Raw genomic sequence first — 12,280 nt, 5'->3', positions numbered from 1 at the left:
CATATGGACAGAAGTGACAGCTGGTGTCCTACAACGAAAGTGATCACATGTAGTGTCCTAAAACGTGGAATTCGTTACGAAGTGATTATTACTGCTGGCACTCAGCTTCCTGGTTTCTGGTTTTTATTCTGGCGGTTGCACGTTATGCGCTCGCTTTCATAAGAGGGTAAACGTAGAACACATCGACTCCTGTAAATAAATTTTTAGGCTGTCCGTTGTAAAATATTATATTTGTATGTCAGCGAGCCAATCTTATACTTGAAGTATCTTTGATCTATTTCTTGTAGACTGCGCTTTAAAATGGACCTGCAGGTGGAAATTCACCAATCGTGCAAGCTGCAACAAAGAGAATACTTGTCCAAAACAGCCGAGAAGTAAAAATCCAAAATGTCTTTAGAAAATGACGAGCTTTTCTGTTTGTGGGGAAAAATAACTGACGATAGTCGACGTAGACAGCATATGAGACAAAGACTGGCAATAGCAAGGAAAATACCTCTGTAACAGACAAATTTATTAACATCTTATATAAATTTGTGTATCAGGAAGCCTTTCCTGAATGTATTTATCTGAAGCGTAACCCCGTAAGGAAGTGAAACATGCACGATAAACAGTGTAGACAAAAAGGAAATTGAAATTTTTGAAATAAGGTGCTGCAGAAGAATGCTTAGTATTAGATATGCGGAACTGGATAACTAAGGAAGAGGCACTGAATCAAATAGTGGAGAAAAGAAATTTCTGGCACAACTTGATCAAAAAAGGGGTCGAATGATGGGACTCATCTTCAGGCATCAAGGAATTATCGGTTTGATGATGGACGGACGTGTGGGGAATAAAAACTGCAGATGGAGACCAGCCTTGACTACAGTAAGCAGGTCGAAGTGGATTTCGGCAGCAGTAGTTTGGAAGAAGTGATGCGACCTGCAGAGGATGGAGAGCTGCGTCAAACCACTCTTCGGACTAAAGACTTCTATAGCATTAACAATTTTGAGTCACATAGAACGTAAGGTACTAAATAAACTAAGTAAAAATGTATGCAGTTGTGACATTCTCATTTCACAACTCACATTTCATGTGGTCAACTGTTAAGGACGTTCATTCATGGCTTGCATTAATCCACTTACTCAGAATATTCACGAAGCACCGAAAGTGCAGAGCCTTTAACAAAGTCACATAAAATCTTAATATGAAATCACAAACTGAAGGGAAAGGCAAACGTTTTAAAATAACTCCTGCAAAAAGCTAACTGGCATAATCATAATTAATTGTATCCTGCGTTTCCTCTACTACCCGGATCTGTAGTACAGTATCTGTATCAGATACTGATGTCCCATCTCTTGCTCCTAGTTTGCTCAACTTGGACAATATAATGCAGATAGATATCAACACAACAATGACAGCATATTACTTAAAACAGATGTTGTTATTGTTGCTGCTGCTGTGGTCTTCGGTCCAAAGACGGTTTGATGTAGCTCTCCGTGCTACTCTCTCCTGTGTAAACCTCTTCATCTCCGAAAAACGACTGCGACCTACATCCTTCTGAATCTAATTACTGTGTTGAACTCTTAGTCAGCCCACAGATTTCCCCCCCCCCCCCCCCCCCCCACACACACACACTTCCCTCCATTACAAAATCGGTGATCCTTTTGTAACCACCCTGTTAAGTTGTTAAAACCTTAGTCAGCCGGTCTCGTAATTTTGAAATAAGAGTTAGTATGAATGTCGCGTAGTAAATATTTCACGTGAAGCGCCGTTGTGACAGAGGCAACGGCCAATGGTGGAAACTAGGTAACTGAATATTAAATGTAACGTTACTAAGCAGTGCACCCGACTGACGGCACAAAATAAGAGGGCACGTACATTCGCGAGTGAGTGGTTGAAAATAAGAATTAATACCGTAGGGGAAGTGGGTCATAAGTATAGTTACTTCACTCAGTAGTATGTGAATGTACGATCGGGACAGCGGCACGTATGTTCCAAGTACTATCATTCCCCGTGGCCTAGGTAAAAAGAATTGTCGTTAAAATGCGTTTATTCATCTGAGAAATAACATAATCGGACTTCGTAATTAAATGAAAAGAGAGACTGCAGGTTCTGAACGTCGCTGTAAATATGACCTAGATATTGAAACTGACATTGGCGGCCACGAAGGGAAAGAGATGAACACACTCACGTACCTCTACTGTTGAGCAGCGCCGTCGTGAAGATCGTCGCCTCCACCTGAATTCACCATATAAAATTAAATAATAATAATCTCCCAGAGTTACAGCAGCTGGGACCTATGCCATCGTAAATGGAAAAATCGTATTGTTTAAGAAGTTTACTTCATTATTAAGCACAATTTCACTTGAAATTACACAACACTTCGGCCACACGTTTTATCACCAGGACATGAGAACAACGAAAGGTAACTATTACTGAAACTAATAAACGAAGAGCGTAAATCTTCTTTCGTCCGTCAGTGTTAAATGCTTTTCAAAAGAATCTTTGGTACGAGAGTCGAGTGATTATCTATATTAGTTATTAATAAGAGACAATTATTAAGTTTCTTTACACTTTGCAGCTCAGAATGTGTTCTATCAACCTATCCCTTCTAGTTCGGTTGTGCCACATATTTCTTGTCACCCCGATTCTATCCAGAACCTCTTCATCACTTTACATGATCTACCAAGCTAATCTTCGGCATTCTTCTTTAACACCCCGTTTCAAAAGCTTCTGTTCTCTTCCTGTCTAAACTGTTTCCCGTCCATGTTTCACTTCCGTACATGGCTACACTACAGACAAATTTCTTCAGAAAAGACTTCCTAACACTTAAATCTATATTCGGTATTAAAAAATTCTCTTCTCGAGATACGTTTTTCTTGTCACTGCCAGTCTACATTTTATATCCTCTTTACTTTGGCCATCTTCAGTTACTCTCCTGCCCAAATAGCAAAAATTATACACTTCTTTCGCACCTCGTTTCCTGATCTAATTCCCCCAGCATCACCTGTTTTAATTAGCCTTCATTCCAATATCCTCATTTTGCTTTTGTTGAAGTTCATCTTGCACTTTCCTTTCAAGTCACTGTGGATTCCGTTGAACTGCTCTTCCAAGTCAGTTCCCGTCCCTGACATAATAACAATGCCATCGGTAAACTCCAAAGCTTTTATTTCTTCTCCACCGACTTTAATTCTTACTCCAAAGTTTTCTTCCGTTTCCCCTACTGCTGCTCAGTCCAAAGATGAAATAACATCTGGCTACAACCCTGTCTCACTCCCTTCTCAACCACTACTTCCCTTTCATACCCCTCGACTCGTGTAACTGCCATCTGGTTTCTGTACAACTTGTAAATGGCCTTTTACTCCCTATATTTTACCCACGCTATCTTCAAAACTTCAAAGAGAATATTCCAGCCAACATTGCCATAAGCCTTCTCTAAGTCTACAAACGCTATAAACATAGGTTTGCCTTTCCTTAACCTATCTTCTGAGAAAGCTCCTCCCTTCAGTATTACCTCGCGTGTTCCTACATTTCTTCGGTATCTAAACGGACCTTCCCCGAGGTCGGCTTCTACCTGTTTTTTCCATTCTTCTACAAATAATTCGTGTTAGTTTTTTGCAACCATGACTTATTAAACTGATTGCTTGGTAGTATTGACAACTGTCAGCACCTGCTTTCTTTGGAATACAAATATTCCACAGGAAAAACGGAACTCATCTCAACGTGAGAAACAATCCTTCCATTCCTTTTGTACTGACGTCAGCAACTCTTTCTAATACAAGTGATGTAACATGGGATGTAGGTGGAGTGAGGTTTGGGCTCGGAATGTGCTGATATAGGACTCAGTTTAACAATTATTTTATTCAACATAAAATTTTTCATTAAGCAGAACATAAACCACTTACAATAGAATGAATATAATTTTCTGTAGCCCCAAAGCGCTTAAGTAGGGCTAAAATTACCGGGCACAAAAAATCCTTTTGATGACAACAGGACAACACTAAATACAGAAAAAATGAAATTTTGCCATACTGCAGGACACCATCACACAACATAGTCTTTAAAATGTCTGGCATTCTGCCATAAGCAGAAATGACAACAAGAAACTCACGGTGCCAAAGAATACTTAACTTATTCAGGATCATTAATATAGTTTCAAACTACATCTTGTTCCACCATGAACGGCGTCAATAAATCCGCCTCTGATATAATTTTGAGTTTTTGCTTTATCAAGTTCGGCAGAGTATCTTTTCTCTTCCTGAATTTGCTCGTATTTTCCATGCCAGAGGGGAATATCCGGCTGAGAACCTAAATTGTCTTTTTTCTTATCTTAAATACCATTGATAGTCAGCACAACATGTATTCTCATGTTAATTCCCACAAACAGTCACCATATGTATAACCACCTGTTCCAAACATGGATCATCTCTCTGGCTGAATGAATGTGGGTGAAATTAAAAACGCTTCCAACCAGGAAAATTCTAGTGGAAACACTTCGTTTAACTTCGCAGTAGCAGCCTGGGAAAGGCAGCTCAATGTAACCCTCAGCCCAATCAACGAAGACCAAAACAGGTAAATTATTCGCAAAAACTCGTGTAGCCGCAAATTCTTCTACAGTGGTAAGTGGGAGTGCAATGAGCAACATACTAAAAATGGTAGTACGGACCAAAACAGTAAAAAAAATTCTAGTAAACATGGGCTCTAAAACTCATACTTTAAGAAGTATGAGCACTTGTTCAGTATAAGAGATGTGTTTCGCAATATCGAAGATGAGCAAGTCCTCATAGGTCTTAAAGTATGCTCTTTAGAGCCCATGCTTGCTTCAGATTTTTTCTTGTTATGGTCTGTACTACCTCCTCCCAAAATACGGAAAGCAAAGAGTTTGCAGTAGAAGAGATTTCTTTCACAGTACTGAAGATGAAGAAGTGTTCATAGCTCTTAAGGTACGAATTTTAGAGGCCATGTCTGCCTGTCTTTTTAGCGCCCCGTGATCGTTCCCTTCATATCACCGAATACTGACATTTCTTTTTGGGACGTACTGTATAAATACGAGCTTAGTGGAGTTATTTCTGTATCCTGTCATGAGAGAACCGGACAGTCACTTTGTAAACTGAAAACAAGCAGAACTCACGTTGGAGGAAGTTGCCTTTCCGGAGGAAAGTTACAGCTGCCGTACAGGATGACTAAGAACCAATTTCCCTATTACAATATAGAAAATTGAGCAGATATTCACGTAGATCCTGTCCATATGCGTTTATTGCGTTAGTAGTACTAGTAGCTCATCTCTGTGTTCTATGTAGTATTAACACATCTTGTGGAAAACAAGCACCTGCAAGTGTGTCCGTACAGTGCGTCACTAGTGATATACAGCGCGAGCTGCGGAAGGGTAGGTATAACTTTGTGAAATACGCTGAGTTGTTTTTTGTGACTTAGTGGAGCAGAGAGAATAAGGGTTCGCCTACTCGCTCTTTGCTTTGCGAACCCATGAAGGAGGGAAATGCATGTTCACAAGTCAGCAATCTACCTTCTCTCACGCTTCTAATCTTCACGGTCTCTCGCCCATTCCACACGGTAACAACCCAGAACACAATTTATCTCGCAGTACGGTTCTACCGCACTTACATGTGGGATACATACATTTAACGTTTGTTATTAACCCATTTTAAATTTCAATAAAAATTAATTTTATACCAACAAATACTATTTTAATAATTTGTGATTTTTCTGTGTCCTGCAACGCGGAAGCTATTAGTACCAGAGAGAAAATTAGTTTACAATAAACATTAATTTTATAACAACAAAGCACAATTTTAGGAATATGTGATTTTTTTTTAACTTGAAACACCGAAGTTGTTAGTCTTAGAGAGAAAATGAATAGGGATTTTTTTCGTAGGAAATGTAGTTTAGTTTCGTACTGGGAACTTTTGTTGTGGTTTGCAGTCCAGAGCATGGCTTGAAGCAGCTCTCCATGCTGCTCTATCCTGTGCAAGCTTCTTCATCTCCAAGTAACTACTGCAACCTACATCCTTCTGAAAATGCTTAGTGTATTCGTCTCTTGGTCTCCCTCGACGAGTTTTACCCTCCACGCTGACCTCCAGTATAAAATTGGTGATCCCTTGACGCCTCAGAACATGTTGTGTCAATCGATCCCTTCTTCTAGTCAAGTTGTGCCACAGATTTCTCTTCTCCCCAGTCCTATTGAGTAACTCCTCATTACTCACGTGGTCTACCTATCTGATCTTAAGCATTCTTCTGTAGTACCACATTTTGAAAGCTTCTATTCTCTGCTTGTCTAAACTATTAATCGTCCATGTTTCACTTCCATTCAGGCCTACACTTCATAAAAATACTTTCAGAAAAGACTTTCTAACACTTATATTTACATTCTCTTCTTCAGAAACGCTTTCCTTGCCATTGCCAGTCTACATTTTATATCCTCTCTACTTCGACCATCACAGTTATTTTGCTCAAATAGCAAAACTCATCTACTACTCTAAGTGTCTCATTTTCTAATCTAATTCCCTCAGCGTAACCTGATTTAATTCGACTACATTCTATTACCCTCGCTTTGCTTTTGTTTATGTTCATCTTATATACTCCTTTCAAGGCACTGTCCATTCCGTTCAACTGCTCTTCCAGGTCCTTTGCTGTCTGTGACAGAATTACCATGTCATCGGCAAATCTCAAAGGTTTTGTTTCTTCTCCATGGATTTTAATTCCTACTCCAAATTTTTCCTCTGTTGCCTTTACTGCTTGCTCAATATACAAATTGAATGACATCGGGGAGAGGCTACAACCCTGTCTCACTCCATTTCCAATCACTGCTTCTCTTAATCTATCTTCTAACATAAGTCATAGGGTCAGTATTGTCTCACGTGTTCCAACATTTCTATGGAATGCAAACTGATCTTCTCCGAGGTCGGCTTCTACCAGCTTTTCCACTTCGGTGTAAAGAATTCGTTTTAGTATTTTGCAGCTGTGACTTATTAAACTGATAGTTCGGTAATTTTCACGTCTGTCAACACCTGTTCCTAGAGCCTTGTTTCGACTTAGGTCTTTCAATGCCCTGTCAAACTCTTCACGCAATATCACGTCTTTCATTTCATCTTCATCTACGTCCTCTTCGATTTTCATAATATTGCCCTTAAGTACATCGCCCTTGTATAAACACTCTGTATATTTCTTCCACCTTTCTGCCTTCCCTTCTTTGCTTAGAACTGGTTTTCCATCTGAGCTCATGGTATTCATACAGGTTGTTCTCTTTTCTCCAAAGGTCTCTTTAATTTTCCTGTAGGCAGTATCTACCTTACCCCTAGTGATATATGCCTCTACATCCTTACATTTGTCCTCTAGCCAGCCCTTCTTAGCCATTTTACACATCCTATCGATCTCATTTTTGAGACGATTGCACTAATTTTTGCCCTTTTCATTTACTGCATTTTTGTATTTTCTTCTTTCGTCGATTAAATTCAATATCTCTTCTGTTACCTAAGGATTTGTACTAGCCCTCGTCTATTTACCTACTTGATCCTCTGCTGCCTTCACTATTTCAGCTCTCAAAACTACTCATTCTTCTTCTAATGTATTTCTTTTCCCTTTTCTTGTCAATAACTCCGTAAGCTCTCTCTGAAACTCTCTACAACCTCTGGTTCTTTCAGTTTATCCAGGTCTCATCTCCTTAAATGCCCACCATTTCACAATTTCTTCAGTTTTAATTGTAGCGGCACCACCGTTTAAGATAGGAACGTTAGATTCAGCGCAATATTTCTGAACACACAAGTTACAGTCAGCTGCAGGACTGTTGATAGTAAGTTACTGTTACCAGCGGTTGCGAAGTAGAATTGAGGTCACAGGGCTGTAGAACCGCTGAAAAGAGTAAACACAGCGGTTTGCATGTTGCAAGAAGGGGCCCACTGGCACAGCCTAGGTGATATGAGTACATGACTCGGAGCAGCACGTTAGCAAAACAGAGGTGCACAGCCACATATAAATAGGTGCCAGTTTTCTAACGAGGGGGATTCAAGTGTGGCAGCTCTCCTGGATGGCGGGGCGTGTCACACCACTGACTACACGCAGCTGCAGATGGGGCGCCAGCATCCCAGTCCACGGCAGGTCGCTGGTTCCACCCTCTGAGGCAACGTGGGGTCTGTAGCCAGGCAGCGGTGGGCCACTCATGTGTTGGGAGCCAACAAGACTGCCCGTGGTAGCGAGCCGCTACCGCGGGCAGTCTTGTTGGGTCCCAACATACGCCGGAGGCATCCTGAGGCGAGGGTCGGAGATTTGGCTGTTGGATCGCAGGCGCTTGTTGTCGCCAAATTTTAACCACGATGGCAAAGAAGCATGCAGTGGGCTGCCCTGTGGCTTTACAGTGGGGTGGCGCTGAGGCATTAGGGACGAAGGCCACTGAGTCGGCTGCCGGCGTATCCTGACATCATCAAAATACTGCAGCTGTACATAGATGTCACGCCAAGTATGTTGCGCGGGTCACTGAGGTAGCCCTTCTGCACCAAGCTGTTTTACAGACAGCAAAGTGGCGTCCTCGCCATCGCAGGACCCTGTGATGTAGACAAAGAGGAACACAGCACTGTAGCTTGGAATAATAAGACATGGAGATCACAGCTGAGTTTTAATATGGTGCATCCTGACAGTTTCCATCCATATCCAACATTCCTCCACCACTCGCCAACGCCTACATTTGGCAGTGACAGCTACTTAATCTACAGCTCATAACCAACAGATTGTGGTCAGAGTCCACATCGCCCTGGAAACGTCTATGAGCTGAGGATTATGCGGCAGCTGGTCAGTCGCTTGAGCCTTCATGGCCTGTTCAGGGTGGAGTTTGGTTTTAGTTTGAGTAGTTGTATATATGGGTGCCTAAATTATTTTCCAGTTTTAGTTCTTGCAGTTTGTGTATTTAGTTTGTTTGTTGTATTAAGTTACACGGACCTTGAGACACCCGTAATTTTTCTAGTTCATCCATTCAACACTTCTTTCTCCTGCTGCTGTTAAATTCTTTCCGGATAATCTTTCTCCACACCAGTCAAACCCTAATTCTAATGTGCGTAATTGGAAGAACTGTATACGCCATGAATAAAGCAAACTTTTGAAGCAATATTCGTAGACCTACTCTTCTGTATACTGACCACCAGTTCTGTTGTTTGCAGCAGCTGCCAATGTAACCCTTTAGCGTTTGACATGTGTAACATGCACACCACGACAATTTAGTTATCAAAGAAATCGACATCAATATTTACAGCGTTAAGATTTCATACCTGACACACATAATTTCATATCGAGGTACACAATATATGTCACTGATTATGGGCTATATGCCACACTAACGATCGGGCAGTAAAATAATTTTAAATACTGCTCATGATGAACAACGGGATGTATTTCCAGTCTTTTTTCTCATGGTCATCTCCCCCATTGGCAGTTATCTCCCGAATATCCGAATGGAGGACTAATCCGGAATCTTTTGCCAATGGAGAGCTGATCATGACGTTCCTTTCAGTTTCAGGATGTATATCCTTTGGATACGCATTATGTTTCTTTAAGACAGTGGTTTCTATTGTCTTCTTCACCCGTCATCATTTCTGATTTTTCCGCCTTTTAAGAGCAGTTTTTTCACTACAAGAACAAGAGGTTGCCCTGAAACTCTGTACGTTCTTTCTCCTTTTTGACAAGGCGGTTGGAGGGGTGAGGGTGAGTCCAGGTGCAGGATGTCTTTGGACGTCATTGATAATGATTTTCGTTCAAAATTCAAGCACTGGCTGGGATTTAACCCCTGACCCAGAACGTTATGAAGACTCGTCACAGAGACTATCCCTAGACTGCAGATCAAACTTTATGACTCGGACATACATTAAGTATATGTATACATACAAGACAATTAAATGCAGCCAAGAAATATATCTATTATTTGAAATCTTAATACCTTTCATATGTTGTGTGGCCGTTTAAGAAAAATATAAGGAATGCGGATGTTGTTGTCAGATGACGAAACTAATGAGAGAATATCGTTCGATAAACGTCTTCATGGCGCTACCAGTAAGAAGATATGCGACAGCGGAATGAAATATAACTGTGTAGCACATCGTATAGAACGGAATATGCAGATAAATTTTAGTTGTTTTTTCAGTGCCCCACCTGACCGCCAACTCGGAAATCAAAACACATTCCGAAAGAATGTGCAGAAGTATGTGACACATTTATCACTGCTGCTCATTTCAGCCACACCTTTTTATCTCTGCTACAAGGTCTCCGTTTTATCACCACCGCGGATATCGCTATATACTACGAACAAAAAGCCGTATCACTTAATAACATGTCACTGAAAATCAAAGTTACTGCACATTTTATCGAAATCATATAGCTAAAAATCATATCTGGTCTTCAGTATTCCACACGAGGTGCTATAGCTTCGACGATTCGAACTAGTTCATACATTGTGTGGAAGTGACGCTTCACGGCCTTCCTTTATCATTTTTAGTGCTGAATAATTGCCAACGGCCTCGCCGCAGTGGTAACACCGGTTCTCGTCAGATCACCGAAGTTAAGCGCTGTCGGGCTGGGCTAGCACTTGGATGGGCGACCGTCCTGTGTACCGAGCGCTGTCGGCAAGCGGTGCGCACTCAGCCCTTGTGAGGCAAACAGAGGAGCTACTTGATTGAGAAGCAGCCGCTCCGGTCTCGTAAACTGAAGTACGGCCGGGAGAGCGGTGTGCTGACCACATGCCCCTCCATATCCGCATCCAGTGACGCCTGTGGACTGATGGTGGACACGGCCGCCGGTCGGTACCGTTGGGCCTTCATAGCCTGTTGCAGTGGAGTTCAGTTTAGTTGGCGCTGAGTAACTCGTCTGCCATAAGCTAATAATTTGGCAGTCTTTCTTGTGACTTTGTTCCTGCAAAGGGTAACAGACAAGTTATTCCTAACTTATTAAACCAAATTTTGTGAAGTTGGGTTTACTGTGTATGTCTTGCAGCAAAGTGACAAATATTCGCAACACTATTCTCGAATGTAATAGCTGTCTGGTTCCTCACATCTCTGTGTTGGCAAAAGTGACTGCATAAAGTACTCAAGAGTAATGAATATTTTCTGGAAAACTAGACATCAAATGTCCTGTTCATGGAAACTTATTTGCACACTTTCAATTCTGGAGGTGGTTCGATGAACACTTTGACAGGCACGTAACCCTCGCAATTTCTAGGGGGCCGGGGGAGATGCTTTATTTCCTCCCTTAGAAAACATTTTAAAATAGTCAGTTACTTCATATTTTAAAATATTGAAAAAATATTTATTGTTTTTAATGAATTATTGTAACAGATTCCATAAATGTTATACATTTTTCAGTTAAACTTAACCAAAAGATTTAAGTTTGGTAGTAAATGTCACATCCTTCAATGAACGTCTTGTTCAAAATTTTCAGTTACAGTCCCTTACTTACTCGTCAGTGTCTCTTTAAATAGCATGTCGTGAGTAAAAGTCAACATCAGTTAACAAAATTTGCGTTTTTTTAATATTTGATGGTGATGACAAAGTACTCCCAGCTTGGGAGTACGTCTTATTTAAAATGCTTTGATATTACAAAGAGCTCGTTAAAAGATATTTTGAGGTTCTGGACCCTGTTTACACAATCAGTATCTCTTCTAAAGAAATGTTGTTAATATACGTCAACAATAATTAACGAATTTTACTTTTTAACTCTTTTGTGTGCATAAATCCCCCCTCCCCCTCCCCCCTCGTAATGTGCGTTATGGAAAATGCCTGATACTCTGTTAATGTTCAAATGAATTGCAGAGCAGTCATGTTGATGCAGGTGTGGATGTGTCCCTATGACACTGTCAACATAAATTGTGGTGGGTAATCTATCATTTAAGGTAGCAAATACTGATGTGTTTAGCTTTATTATTATTTGTTTTCTGTGTTTTTCTTTTGGCCTCAAGCCATACGGCCAGTATTTGCTTTAGATTGAGAAGTAGATGATCTACATTTATCAATATCAGTTCCTACTGAAGGAATACTTATGTGATTTATTCGTAATTTTTGTCGTCAGTAGAGCAAACGATGTCAGCTTCCTGGCATTCGCATTATTTGGGACACTCCCATTTTACCTATTACATATACTTAAGGATTTGACTAACATAGCATGTAATTAGCGACTTGCTCTGTCTTCGCACTGGTAATGCTAGACTAATATCTACTGCCGGGCGACGTTTCTGGTGTTGTGGTAACAAATTGTACACAAAAACCACCCTGGTCAACCAGCTTATGTGTTAGTGAAAAACATATCAAAATCC

General features: G+C 40.8%; 1 pseudogene; it reads left to right on the top strand.

Annotated features, from left to right (window-relative positions):
• Positions 1-10,483: 10,483 nt before the first annotated feature.
• Positions 10,484-10,601, top strand: LOC124607912 (annotated as a pseudogene).
• Positions 10,602-12,280: the final 1,679 nt, after the last annotated feature.

This window comes from Schistocerca americana, chromosome 3 (assembly GCF_021461395.2).
Source record: "Schistocerca americana isolate TAMUIC-IGC-003095 chromosome 3, iqSchAmer2.1, whole genome shotgun sequence".
Classification (NCBI taxonomy): Eukaryota; Metazoa; Arthropoda; class Insecta; order Orthoptera; family Acrididae; genus Schistocerca; species Schistocerca americana.
This window is presented reverse-complemented; position numbering and strand designations above follow the sequence as displayed.